The sequence below is a fragment of the Cynoglossus semilaevis genome, chromosome 20, assembly GCF_000523025.1.
Source record: "Cynoglossus semilaevis isolate Cse_v1.0 chromosome 20, Cse_v1.0, whole genome shotgun sequence".
In the NCBI taxonomy this organism is placed as follows: domain Eukaryota; kingdom Metazoa; phylum Chordata; class Actinopteri; order Pleuronectiformes; family Cynoglossidae; genus Cynoglossus; species Cynoglossus semilaevis.
The window spans coordinates 3768133-3782717 of NC_024326.1; the positions used below are offsets into that span (position 1 = coordinate 3768133).

At 39.2% G+C, this 14585-nt stretch overlaps 1 protein-coding gene across 1 annotated transcript in view; it reads right to left on the reverse strand.

The window, feature by feature from the left end:
* Positions 1-14585, reverse strand: part of tnr (tenascin R (restrictin, janusin)) — a 118632-nt gene that overhangs the window by 64645 nt on the left and 39402 nt on the right. Inside the window, exon 3 of the mRNA XM_008333993.3 lies at positions 11935-11975. The gene's annotated coding sequence lies outside the window, so the exon portion shown is untranslated. The remainder of the gene's footprint in view (positions 1-11934; positions 11976-14585) is intronic.

The window sequence follows — 14585 nt, forward strand, 5'->3', positions numbered from 1 at the left end:
AGAAAATAGTGTTTAATATGGACAATCAGAAATGGTACGAGGAAAAGTAAGATTTTCATTAGTTGTTGGTTCTTTAGTTAGTTAATTAGTTAGGTAATTAGACATACAAACTCTTTTGCTAATACTGATATAAATTTAACATTTATTTTCATTTGAATTCACAAAGTCTTCACCACTATAACAATTCAACCTCAATATTTTATTTTGTTTTTTTGTGGGGACAGTGTTCTTTGGGTTACATGACGATCCCTCACTTTTCCAAACAAACAATATCTAGCTAGAGTACTGTTTTACTTAGAGAACAATTCTAGACAAACCCCAGTTTGGCTCGGAGACGTCTAAGACGTCTCTACTTCTTTGTTTGTTTTTTTTCTGTTTGTCTTCAACATCACAGTTTCCAGCTGTTCCAACCTCCAGTCTCTTTCGTCTCATTAAATCCAGACTGGACCACGTCCTTCATGTGGTTTAGGCCGAAATGTTGTGTTAAATACATGTGTAGCAATACTACAGCAAAGGATCATGATTCTCTTCTCCCTAACGTTGTGTATTTAAGTGTGTTTGCACAGCAGCTACTAAGTGTGTGTGGGTGTGTGTGTGTGTGTGTGTGGGGGGGGTAATCGGTGACATTTTATGCTCTTTAAATGGTAAATAAAGTCCTTTTTATCTAATGTAAAGTAAGAGGATTTGGAGAGAAAATAAAAAAGAGAGCTCTCCAGGAATGGTGGATATTACAGAATTAACTTTAAACCCTTGAATGTATTTTACTGTATATTACTAAATATTTGATCTTTCCACCTGGGAGGAATATCGAGATGCAGTGCATGAGCAGGGCTAAGATGGATTTCAGCAAAGTTGGGTTTAAGTGATTCCACTCTAATCCTCTCTCCACTGAGGAATGAAAACAGGGGTGGAGTGAAATTAAACCTGCACTTAGAAAAAAAAGAAAAGAAAGGAACCCCACCCGTCAAAACAAACAGTAATTTGCAGCACTTTTTAAGCATGCAGGCTGCATTTTTTGCAGGCGCATACAGACATACCTGAATATGTAAAAATGTTAATGTCTCTGGAAGAATTTTCCTTTCCAAACTTTTTGGCTTCCCCATAAGGACACCCAAGAATGATGAACAACGTTCTATGAGCAATCACCTCCGTGTGTGTGTGTGTGTGTGTGTGTGTGTGTGTGTGTGTGTGTGTGTGTGTGTGTGTGTGTGTGTGTGTGTGTGTGTGTGTGTGTTTTACTTTGGTAACTACTTTGGTAACTGTGTGGTAAACAGAATCACATAAAGGTTGTTGACAACTGCAGTACATCATAAAGGACCCAGTGGGGGAGACTGCTGGTCATATGTTACAATCTGTAGCTTCAGACAGTGTTGCTACGTTTTTAAGGATGACTTTGGCCTTGTTGGAATCAGCTGTCATCTGATTTCACCCAGCCCAAAGCTAAAGAAACAGAAAACGTTCCACTTTGAGACCTCCCCCTGGAGCATGCAGCTGCTGTCGGACACACCACAAGCTGTTAAAATGCTGAATCTGCAGAAGAAACCATAAGCATGCAGATGGCGGTGGAGTAACGTGGACAGAACCAAGTGGAACCATCTCCTTCAAAGTCAGCGGATGTAACGTACACCTCTCAACCTTTAGGATAAAAAATAATCAAAGGAATAACAAGGTTTATTTTCATCAAAATTAATTGACAAAAACTCTTACACATTTGTAGGTACACCGTCAGTTCTGAGTGACCAGTTTACCTGCTGCCTACCAATGTAGGGTTTGTCAAACAGATTACAACACTGAGAAAATATTTGACATAATTTAATAAATAAATTTTGTTAAGGTCTTTTTAATTTGATGTATACCTTGGCTTTGGAAGGCGACTCCTGCATTGGCCGCCGTACTGGAGGAGAAATAAATCACCGGCCAGGATGATTTATTAGTTCTGTTTGATCAAACTGGCAGGCCAGAGATAACAGATAAAAGAAGTGGGCCAACAAGCAGAGCACAGAGGAGTTCTCCGATCAAATGTCCCCATTATCTTGTGATTTGACTAAAATATGTAAATGACTTAGCATTTGCTTGTAAAGATTGAAAGAGTACGTCAATACATTTTCTCAGGGCAGAGAATGAAGTAAAGCTCAGAGTGACAGGGGTTTTTATATAAAAGGGAAGACCCCAAATATCACAGGTATAAATATCATAGAGTTGGTAATGAACCAAAGCAAACAAATAATTCAATGTATAGCCAAAGACATTTAAATTATTTTTTAAAAATTTAAATGTGTTTAATCCTGATATAAATACACGCTCTTCAGTAGTAACAGTAACAACTAACTGAAATCATATACTGTAATGTAAACGCAAACACAAATAACAGGTAGGACAGACATGACTGTTTACCCAATAGAACGACTAATTACTGTCTAAGATCGTGTTTTACTGCAGATGTAATATGACAGAAACAATCATGCTGTCAACTATGGTTTTCCCGTTTATCACTTGATGCAATATCTTTGGAATGAACGACCAACACAAAGCAGAGCGCTAATATTGTCTAATTGACTGACTGCCAAACAAATCACTGCAGAAAGAGCTGAAGCCCAGGTGATTTGACTATTTGACAGAGACTCTTGTAGCTATCTCTGTCTTTCATTGACAATTCCCATGGTTCCATGGTGTTAGGAGTCCCTTTCATGTCTATCTTCTTTTTTAATATTTTTTAAAAAGTTTTAGGAACTGATGAGATATGTTCTACAAAGCTCTAGTTGCAGTTAGTATAAGTTATTTTTTAAATAAAATATAAATTCTCACTCCTGTTTAGTTGAACACAAAGCTGAAATACCTGCAGGAATTATCAACATGTAAGAGTCCCTCTATTTTTATAGCTTTAAACCCCATCTGCTCCCACCTAGTGGAAGGGTATTTAATTGTTCTGGCTTATTTATATTTATATATAAGTTTTTCAGGTCAACTAAGTGACACTTAGACACATATTTTTTCACAGTGCACCTGATGATCTTTCACGACACTCTTTGTACAAGGCATCTACTAAATAAACGTAGTTGGATCATACTGGAGGAGAGCCACGCATCCTTTGAACCTCACTGTACGAGGGAGACTTCTCTTATATGCATGGAGAGTGTTTCCCTCAAGGCGGCCGATTCTAAATGGTGACTAAATATAGAACTAAGAGTTATGTTTAACACTGACAGAGATGGAAGTTTGAAAGAGATTCAAAGTCACAGAGATTATACTCAAGTCATTAGGCCACTGTGCAGGCTGATGCCCACCAGCATCTGCCACACAGAGTGAGGGGAGGATTTTCACTGTGGCTCAATCAGGGACAGATCCACTCCTTCAAAGAGAGTCGATCTGCTTCAGGCAGAGAGCAGTAGTGGTTTGATGTCTTTTCTTTTTTCAGGACAGTGAGGACATATTGACATGAGACATTCTACCAACATTAGACAAGTTAGTGGATTCACCACAACCATAAATACACAATGTGCACATAAACTACGTAGAGTTTAATAAATTGAGCTTGGCATGTTTGACACAGGCCAAACATTTTGCAAGCAGGTACGAGGTGTGTCAGAAGTAAAACCAGAGACAAATCCAAGAGACTACTCTTCCCAGGCACATCATGTAAAACACAAATTGACATTAATGTCAACGGATGCAATGAAGGCGCATGAGTCAATTAATCAATTGACATATAAAAACCTTAAAAAATTGGCTGCAGACTACAGTGATCACAACATATTCAACAAATAGTACCAGCCTGGAGAAGACATACTGAGTACTACTCTTGTTACCTTTGTATTAATTAATGTATGTTAATGTACTTCATGTCTCATACACATAGTAAATGTGTGTTCTGATGTTTCAGGAGCTTCCTGCTTGTATGCAGTCAGCAGCATACTGTGCAGCTTTATTTCAGCACCAGGAGCTGTCCACCAACTGGTAAAACAAGGAGTTACAGGACACTAATGCAATAACTCTTAATATGTATGGAAGTTTAGTATTATAAATTCAAACTCAGTCAAGACAAAAAATAAACTCCCTGTTCCAGTTTGAATTACAATCATCAGTGCAGTGTCAGAGAGAACAGTCACAACGTTCAGAGTGTACAAAGATGGGTGCTCTGAGCATCTGCAACATGAAGAAATTAAAAAATAAATATTGCAATCTTGTTTTTCTAAGTTTTAATGATATTATGTTTCACCTTAAGGTAATATGTGTTTTTGTGGAACTGAAACACACAAAAATGACATTATGTATTTAAGTATATTTGAGGGCAATAACAGCTTTGGGTTTTATTGATTTGATAGAAAACTTTGCAAAATCAACTGCCGACGAATGACTCCTAATTTTATAAACAAATCATATAGACAGTTGTTTTTAATTGAATTGTTTTCCACCCACTACTGTCACATTTTTTGGCACCATAACTCATAACTTCACTGCTGAAATGATCTGTCAAATGTTGAAGACCTTGAAAGTGATCCCTCTAATCCATATCTTTCTTGATGATAAGGTAGGAAATATATTAAACCACAGCCATTTAGTGTGTCACTGTATCATACTGACTGCTCTCAAAAGACCAACATTTTTTTAAATATACTGTGAATTTCCACATTTTCTAAAATCCCAGTCCTCCTAGAGCTCACCTTTCAAATTATGTTTCATTTGCCTTATTTTATTCTCTTATGACAGACGGAAATATAGTTAAAGATATAAACATAAATTGAGATTTAATTTTACTGGTGTGCACATTTCAGAATCCATTTGGCTAATTAGTAAGTGACCTTCAATGCACTGTGAGCAGCACTGTGAGGGAGCAGGGAAACGTTGGTAGGATGTTCATTATGTCTAATCCCTGGAAAATTCAATGCACTTTTCACTTTGGGGATTAGTGGAATTTGTGTTTGCACTAAACAGGTCAGAAGTTCACACTGCAGTAGGTTTAATGCTGCGTTTTGGCTTTGTCCAGCTTTCCTGTTGCATATTAACACAGCCTGGTTAAAATGACTTTGTTACTTAATGATATGCAAACTAGCTAATGTCCTAACAAGCACCGGTATTACTGTAATACCTGTGTTTTTAAACACTTGAATAGTAACATTTTTTTGTAAAAGTGACATGAATAATTTAAACATAATGCCACGTGTTTTTACATGTGGGTTTTTTCCCTCAAGGTTTTCCTTATCTTTAGAGAAAATCTTTAGAGACTTCCATATCCTTTCCCATTGGTAAGATAACAGGAGAACCCAAATTCCCCACCAGTGTAAAATGAGATCTAACAAACGAGGCTCAAACCCTCATTTTACAACTACATAACTCTTTGTAAAAAATACATTTAGTTTTACTGCCATCAAGTAAACCTTCCAGGATCTAATGTTCAGAGCAGCAGAGATCCTACTAGTTCTTACTGCTGCGGGAGCAATAACAGCTGTGGTGAGCGCCACGTCTCCCACATGCATGATAAATACCCAACCGAACGAGCGAAAGAGCAAAAAGCCCTGACTTGAGGGAGGGTGCTGTGCCTTCAGCTCTTTACTGAAACACTTGATGGCAAATCCACAGTGGGGATGTGGGCTGATGGCATTTCCACTTCAACCAGCAGCTCCACGGACGCTGCAAGTTTTCTGATAAACAGGATCAACTTTGGACTGTATTCAAAATTTGAAAAAAAAAAAACTCTATGAAAAACTAAATAGAATTAATTCACACTGATATCCCAGCCTGCTGTTTCATACAACGGTAGAGACACAGAATGTGTGTCTTCCCACACACTGTTTGTAACTGCAGTCTTCTCTGTATAAATACAGTGTGTGGGTGTGTGTAGGTGTGTATGTACCCGTCTGTTATATTAAAGGACAATATTCAGTGGAAATCAGACTCCTGCCTCCCAAATAAATACCTGCAGGTTTCCTCCCCACATACATCCACGTCTGTGTACTGTGTGGTCTCTTCTCTCATTGTGGAAGGTGCCGAACATGTACAGATAAGTCGGCCCAGTGATTTATTTATTTATTTTTTTGCTGCTGAGACTGTGGGCCAGACATCGACGGTCAAAGAGTGACATCGTCGCGGTCGCTGCAGAGGCAGTCGTCGAGCGCTGCTGAGGTTTTCAGTCGCTGCAGGCAGGATGTAAGTGGTGATGTACGTACTGTACGTGGAGCGAGGCTGTAACCAGGGGGACATGCATCAGGCGATGTCTGCTCCCTCGCTCTGCAGAGTCTCACCGTGGAGAGAAAAGCGGTCATATGTTTCAGACTCATCCTCCTGTTCACTCTGCTCCCCCCTGGTTTATTTACCACTTCTATTCATGATGTATTTTTCATCATCTCTCTAGGATTTTTTCCTTTAACAATTATACCTTTCCATATAATATTTTGCTGTGTCTGAAAATATAGTGTTACATTAGGATGTATAAAAAAGTATTTGTGGCCAATTCTCTGACTTTAAATCCCACACTGCGTGGGTAAAAAGAAATACATTTAATGTTATTACTTTTTTTAGCTCTTTCTTCTTATTGTCAGCCAGCTGCCCTGTTATCCACCTCAAGCTTGCCCTACGGAACCAAAGCCATAACCTCCATTTGCACAAGTTAATGTGCAGCCACCTCGACATGAACACAAAACCAATACCAAGTTCTACATGGATACTCTCTCTCTCTCTCTCTCTCCCACTCTCTCTCTCTCTGCACTTCTTTCCATTTCCTTGTGCCTCTCTCCGTTTCCGTTTAGCTCTTTCTGTTTCTCTTTCAATCTCTCTCTCCACTTGTAAATTGGACTCTAGTAACATTACAATGGTTTTCTCATTATTCCCATCACTCTGGCCAAATTGCCTTGTCTTTCAGGACCATTGGGCTCCGATCATGGGCGGCTCCTGCTACTGGAGGGCTGCAGAAGTATTTCCCTCCTTCTTTCCAAAGCGAAGATGGGACCAAGAAACTGATTCTATTCCACCACAAAGGACACTGCCTCAGGCTGAAGATGAATGTCAATATTTAGGGGACTATTCAGACAAAACCAATAGGACAGTGTGAACTGAGGTCACATGATACAGTGATGAGTAAAAGGCAGTTTGTTTTCTTATGTGTGAAAAACAGCTCATTAACAATTGTTTAACCACCATCATTAACAATAGTAATATTCATAATAATTAAATGTATATGTATAATATATATATACAAATGAATACAATATATATATATATATATACATATATATATATATATTTATTCCACCAGAGCGTGAATCAACAACATCAGGTTCCATTTCTTATTCTGGTTCTAGATGTTGTTGCTCTAGTAAAACCATCTTTTCCCACTGATAGAAAAACCAAAGAAACATCACCATGTCCTCAGCAGTGAGTCACTTCCCTCACTGTGTACTGTGTGTGTGTGTTAGTCCTGCAGAGCTCTAATTGTCATCTCAAACCCGGAGGACGGCCATGTGTTTACAGCATGACCACTCAGCCACTGTCAGACAGGGATTGAATGAAGTTTGAGTTTCTGTCCTAAAAAGAACATAATATAAATGTAAACTTTCCCAAAAGTATTTTATTCAACTCTATTCAGAGGATTTGGTCATAACTCTTGTTGAGACTAAGTATTTAGCTACTGGTCTGATTATACACACTGAATGCTAATTAGACTCATTTTGGCAAACATTAGATAATAGTAGAAAGGAATGAATAAAAATGCAGAGAAGCCCAGAGAGAGTCGAGAAACAAATTAAAAGATTCAATACAAGGCTTAAAAAAATTAATTGACTTAGAATAAAGGTGCGGTAAATCTGAGACACTACAACAAAAGACTGGAATTGGAGTCAGTGTGAGGAGTATTAATTATTTTGGCAGTGAAAATATTTCTTTTTCAGCCATTTTTATATGTGAGAATAAAATGTTATACATTTCTTTGCTTCCGGTGTCTGCTGCAGCTGAATGCCTGAATACTGTATTCTATTCTCCCACAATGCAAAGCTTGAAGCAGAAAATTCCTTTGACATTTTAGGGCTGCCTGCTTGTCAGTTAGACTGTACAATAGAAGTAAACAGACACAGTCAGGAAGAGGAACACAAAACAAAAGTTTGATCAACAACAAACAACATACACTACTTTAGAAAAAATGTTTTTTAAATGATAAAAAGATTGAGGGGCCAAAGAGTAGCAATTAGCAGAAGGCAAAAAATGTCAATATTATACAAAACCTATGAGTGAGCACTAAAATTACCACGTCACTGAATGATCATCAGAGCAGACATTTATGAGCCGGTAAAACGTGCATAAAGCCGAATGAAAAATGTATCAAGGATGGAAATAATTACTAATTACTTCCTTCAATGTTGAACTTAATTAAAAAAAAAAAAAAAAAAACGATTATTGAACAAAATCCCCGCTGACCGCCTCACTGTGGTGGACGTTTTGAACAGACAGCACCAACAGAGGGAGGTGTCAATGCTCTTGATCCCACATCACTTCAGCTTATGTACAGCTTATGGTATTGGATTGTTGCTACACATTTATGTGCCTCTCACCCACCTTTAAATCACAGACACGGGATGACAACAAATAGCACAGGTGGGAGGAGGATTACTCTTCCTTCACCTGTTTTTACTGTATATTAAAGGTACTCTCCCCCACTCCCCTCTCCCCCCCCAAGAGGAGGGAGCAGGAGAGGTAAAAATGAAAGGGCAAAAATAAGCCAGATAGAAACTGAGGAGGAGGAGGAGGAGGAAGAGGAGGAGGGAGCAGGTTGTATTTTTAACACGGTGCAGCTACTGAAGGGTTTTTTGTCCCTTTATTATTATCCTTTTAATCCCTTTTTGATTCAGTAAATGTCACAGCAAAAAACGACAGAGGCGAAGATAATGAGAAATGTGAATCAAAATGAGAGATTGTTACAAAATAATTTTATTATTAATAATAATTTAAGTGACAGTACACTACAGCTGTCTACAATAAACAGTACTGCTTCGGCCAATAAGAAATGATTTTATCACTAAACCTGTTAAATAAATATTAAGCATTTGTTATATTTATACAGACTGTGTTCAGTCCCAGAGGGAATTTACTTTGGAGAGTGTCATTTATAATTAATGTCCAATTTAGAAACTGAGTAATAAAAAATGGAAAAAAAATGGCATCAGTTCAGAGTTCCACAGAGTTTCAAAGTGTGTCTGCTCCTGTGCTCTCATTCTTCCTTCCCCTTCTTTTTCTCCCCCATGTCCCCCTTTCTCTCTCTCTCTCTCTCTCTCTCTCTCTCACAGCTGAACACCGTTCTGAATCTGCTGGAGATTTCTTCCTTTTAAAATGAGTCTTTTCCCACCCATTGTTAGCAAAATGCTTTCTCAGTGTTTAATTTAATTTGCATTTCAATAATATCTGTAAAACCTATTCTGCTCATAACATTTATAATATATACTGTGTTCCATTATTTTCCCATATACAGGCTTTATTAACAGGACGGTCTTATTTCTAATTTTAACTCCTCTGAAGCAAATTGGTTTTGAGCTACTGACTTGACTTAAAGACACCATCAACCCTCCAGTCAGACATTTGTGGGCACAGTTGCTCTTCTGTATAAAAAGGCTGTGGTTTAAAAACATTTCCACTTAGCATCAGTTTCATTAAGAAAGCATCTATCTTCAAGAGTCGATTAAATCCAAGAAAACCCTCAGCAACAACAGCCCCATCTGCCTGTGTAATACTTTAAACGGAGATTTCAGACTGAGTCTCAGTTGCATTGTAGTATTTAATCCCCAATATACAGTATCCACGTCTGAGAAGATCATATGTTTACTAATGTCATTTCTGGAGGGGTTTTACAGCTTCAGGCATCAACAGAGACACCCGTGTCCATCCAGGGAATCAAACCATCACCTGCACGGCAAACAGCTGCAGCTGCTGTGGTTTATAAATAAATCTAATAAACCTATGGCCCATGATCTTTGTTAAAAAAGCACATGGAAATTTAATAAAAACAAATTGAAATTGACAATGATTTTTGTACAGATGGAGGCGAGGTCAGACTGAGTAGGTTATCCTGGCTACATCTTGCTACCGGGACACTGGACTGTGATGCTATCATTTCCAGAAATAGCCTGGTGAGGAGGCGACATAAAGGTCCAGTTCATTAGCGCAGAGGCTGTCTACGTGATCGACTACTGTGACAGTTTGCAGCAGCGACGTCTTCACCGAGCCAAAGCAGAAATAGGCTAACGCCTCAGCAGTTAGAGGGCAGCTAAAACACGAAGTAACACCTAAGGACGTGCCCTTTTAAGCTGTAATTACACAACGTCACAATATCAAGTAGAGAATCTGTTCTCTGTGTGTTAACAGAAGTTATAATATAATTAACACTGAAACTAAAGTGTGACTTTAAAGATACATTTGGAGAAAAGTTCATTCCCTGTTGATACAAGGACTAAAAATGTTTTACAACTGTGTCCAACTTCATCATCTCACATTGGTAAAAAACTGGGAGAACAGAACAGAGCAACGTGACATATGGTCATCAATTTTACAGTTAATCTGCTTAAAATATATACTTTTCTCTCACACACACACGTACATTCTAATCCTCAACTGAAAGTGACCATCACTGTTTTCCTCTCATCTCTAGCCTCTTTCTCTCCTCTCCGCTGCTGCGTTGCTCAGGATGAAATGCACTTTCTTCCACACTCCACCTCATCTACATAATGTTTAGTAATTACACAGATTGCAGAGAAGAGTTGGCCCCACATTTAATGATTGCAGTAGCAGTAAAACAATTTAATCAGCTGAAGGGTCACCAATAAACAGCAACAGCAGTGAACTCTGACAGTTGCCAGATCTCTGACTCTTCAATCTTTTTTTTAAATGTAGTCTCCTTTAGACATACGACTTCATTTTCATTTTTTTAAAGTGTCATGTGAATGCTGGTAGAACGAGAGAGAGAGAGAGACATGGAGAGCAGCAGGACCTTCTGAACAGTAAGGTCACAGACAGAGCCAATCAACCCTTAAAAGCTTTTTCTGTTATTTATCCAACAAGATCAATGTGTATCACTTCACCATAATAAAGTTCAGTTTTACTGCTCCACCAGTTCCAAAGAAAATAAATCACAAAGACTGAAGATTGCTAACTGGACCACACGCAGCGGAAAAGTACCGGCAATATCTTTAGACGCCCGCTGACATTTACTCAAATTTTTGGTCCTCTATTTGAACTAACACACTCATCATTCTGCTGCTCTGACGTCATTCTTTACACACAGTCAGCATCTTTTTTTTTTCCTAACATTTAATCCCTTTAAGGGCCACAGGGAGAACTGGAGCCAATCCCAAGGTCAGGGTTCACACTGGACAGCTCACCGCTCCATCACTGGGCCAACACATACAGAGGCTAACAACACTTCACATTCTTACTAACTCTATGTCCAATTAACTATTGTCCAATTAACCTTAACGACCTGTGGAGGAATCTGAATCTGAATCTGTGAATCTGAGTACTTAGAGAAAAGAAAACACAGAAAGACCAGCAGTCAGCACTGGGGTTCAAACCGGTGACCTTGTTCCTTCACGGCAACATCATTACCCACCCTACCACCATGTGGACCCTGTCTACACTTAGTCAAGCTCCCTCCATGTTACTGTGACACTGCTAGGACCGACTGACAGATAGACGGGTGTGTTATTTCATGCATAGGTGTGTGAGTGTGTGTGCATCTAATGCGTGTTAGAGACGGCGCTGAATAAACGCTCGGAAATGATTCCAAAACGAGGGCTAATTGTCCGATTAGATGTGCTTCAGGTTCATAGATGCACAGTAGGCCGTGCACATGAAGCACTCATTAAGGACCATTACAATATTAAATTATGACTGAGGGGTGTGGGGGCAGTGGGGGGTCCTCACACGTCCCAGTGCGTCTGTGTCTGTGTGCTGGTGCAGTACCTGTACTGTGTGAACGTTGTTGCCTGGGAGTCTGCACCTGTCTGTGGGAGAGACAAAGAAAAAGGAGGGATGGGCGGTCAAATTAGCAGTTCACTAATTACACTTTTTAATTGCTCTCTCTCTCTCTCTCTCTCCAACTCATCTGCCATTCCTGAGGACAGGATTTGAAATGCAAATGGCCCGGTTGTAGAAACAAGAATGCTGCAGCACCTTTAACACACCAGAGGTGTTAATTACTCCCACACACAACCTGGTGGCGACTGCAGGTAGGAGAATACTTCATAAACCTCCTCCTCTTCCTCCTCCTCCTCGGCATGTATTTAAACCAAAGCACGACTCGGTTTATTTGAATTTTGGAATGGTAGTCAGTGCTCACATAGGAAGGGAGCAAATGAGCACTGAGTTCCTCTTCCTGTGGTTCTCGTGGAAACACAGGAGGAGGCAACTTAGCATGTACATACACACACACACACACATACACATACTGCATAGATCCACTCTGTTTCTGAGAAGTACTGATTTTCACCCCCGCTGTGGAAAGAGATGAAAAATCAGAGTTGAGAGGCATTATTATTTAAAAGAAATAGGGACAAAGGAACTGAAGGACTTTCTTTGTTTGACACAGGACTGGGAGTTGTTTAATTCAGAACTGTTTCCAAAGAACACTCTACGTGTGCTCGTACAGGAGTCTTGCTCACCTTCTGGGATATAAAATGACACACTTTGCTGACTGTGCGCTTTTGAATGAGAATAGTGTCATTCCTACTTGGGTTTCACCCAGAAGAGGAGGTTGATTAAATGAAGGAAGACGCGGGCTTCATTACTCATTCTCTACATACAGTACGAGGCAGAGATACTTAACTCCTGCCCGCTGTGACTGCCTGGGACGCAAAAACATACAATTCCGTATTCCACACAGTATTTTCACAGTCAGAGGAGACGGCTCTGAATTATGTGGAGGGTGTTCCGACTGACTCACAGACACAGATTTGCATTCCCCCCTGCACATCGACAAAAGAACACAAGCCTGCTGTACTAGTTCTGTCATTGTCCCGCTGAGAAGACAAAAGTCACTGATGATCCCGGCTCCTTCCTCTGACTGCGTTACAGTTGTGAGACCAACACCGTGCAGAGGTTTTGCATGTAAATGACATCAGGCTGCTGTTGTACAGCCTGCTGAGCAGCCGTCAAAAATGCTGTGTTAAGAGGAAAAAAAAAAGACAGAACGAAAAAAGCAGCAGAAAAGACTGTCCATAACAAACGCACTGCATTTCTAAACTGAAGAGACAACACTGCTGTGTCGACTGTAATGAATCAATTAGCATAAAGTGTTGAGAAACATTACAGACACTGGAAGTTACAAAATGAGTGTCAGAACAGTTGAGAAATAGAGATTCAAATTTGCAGGAGCCTTATCAGAAGAACAAATGCAAATTCTCCTCTTTCTTTAACTAAAAATATATTTATAACATGCATAAATGCCACAAACATATATATACATATACAGTACTTGAATAAGGTATACGTCACATTTTTATCTTAAACTGTACCGGTGTTTTCCTTTTTAAAGATTCAGATAAAATAAATGAGGTTGTATCCCTCATGTGTACAAAAATATGATGATTTGAAAACCTAATGTGTTTCCCTGCCTCTATTCTTAGCCTTAACATTATTCTATATCAGTGCGGTCGGAGCCACGACATAAATCATAATGGATTATTGAATTAGGGAAGTATGAAATCCCTGGGATGATAGATAGCCGGTACACAGTTAGGGTGGCAAACAGACACTTGTAAATTCTATCGTGGATAGTCTTTTTCCTTCTCCCTCTCTCCCTCTATCAGTGGACGATCCCTGTTCCTTGGTGTTGACGCAGCAGATGGATTCCCTACCACCGACAATTCATCACCTGCCACACCAAAATCCTGCCTTTTCCTCCTTTACTCCAATGAAAAATGGGTTTTCCTCCACATTTTCCCCTCTAGGAAACACAATACGGTTAATGTGTCATCAAGCTGGTTTATCACATGGCCCATCTTGGAGAAAAATACTTTTTTTAACTTTGTCTTGCAACGTAAAAAAACTTGAATTTCATACCCAGAGGAGAATGACTAAAATGAAACTGGAGCTAACAGGAGAGAGTGTGAATGTGAAAACTGTTTTTCTAAAACAAAGTATTGAAAATGACTCCGTCATTTCTTCTCTTTGTCTAAAACCTCTTTAATATTCTACGAACAACACCTGGTTTTTTAACTGATTCCCTATTGTTTGTGTGATAACGAGGTTTTTGATCCAGGTGAAAAAAATATTGATGTTTTTTCTTGCCAACTATGAAAGGAATAATGGAGACTGTGGTAATTAGTTTGTAAATGTGTTTACATTATTGGATTTAATTTAGACATCGCTTCTCCACGTCAGTGAAAATAATGAAGCTAACAACGCTGGAGGGGCCTATTAGTGGGAGCCAAGACGGCTGGCTGAAAACGAGACGTGTCTTATCTCTGCAGAGACGGGAATGAAGTCGGAGTCAAATGACATTTAAACTTCAGGAATGAAACTTTATTAAACTCTCTTTAATAAAGAAGAGTATATTGTCAAATTCCTTGCGGACACTGCAGGCCATAAAAGCCTTCATCGTTTTGTAAATTTTA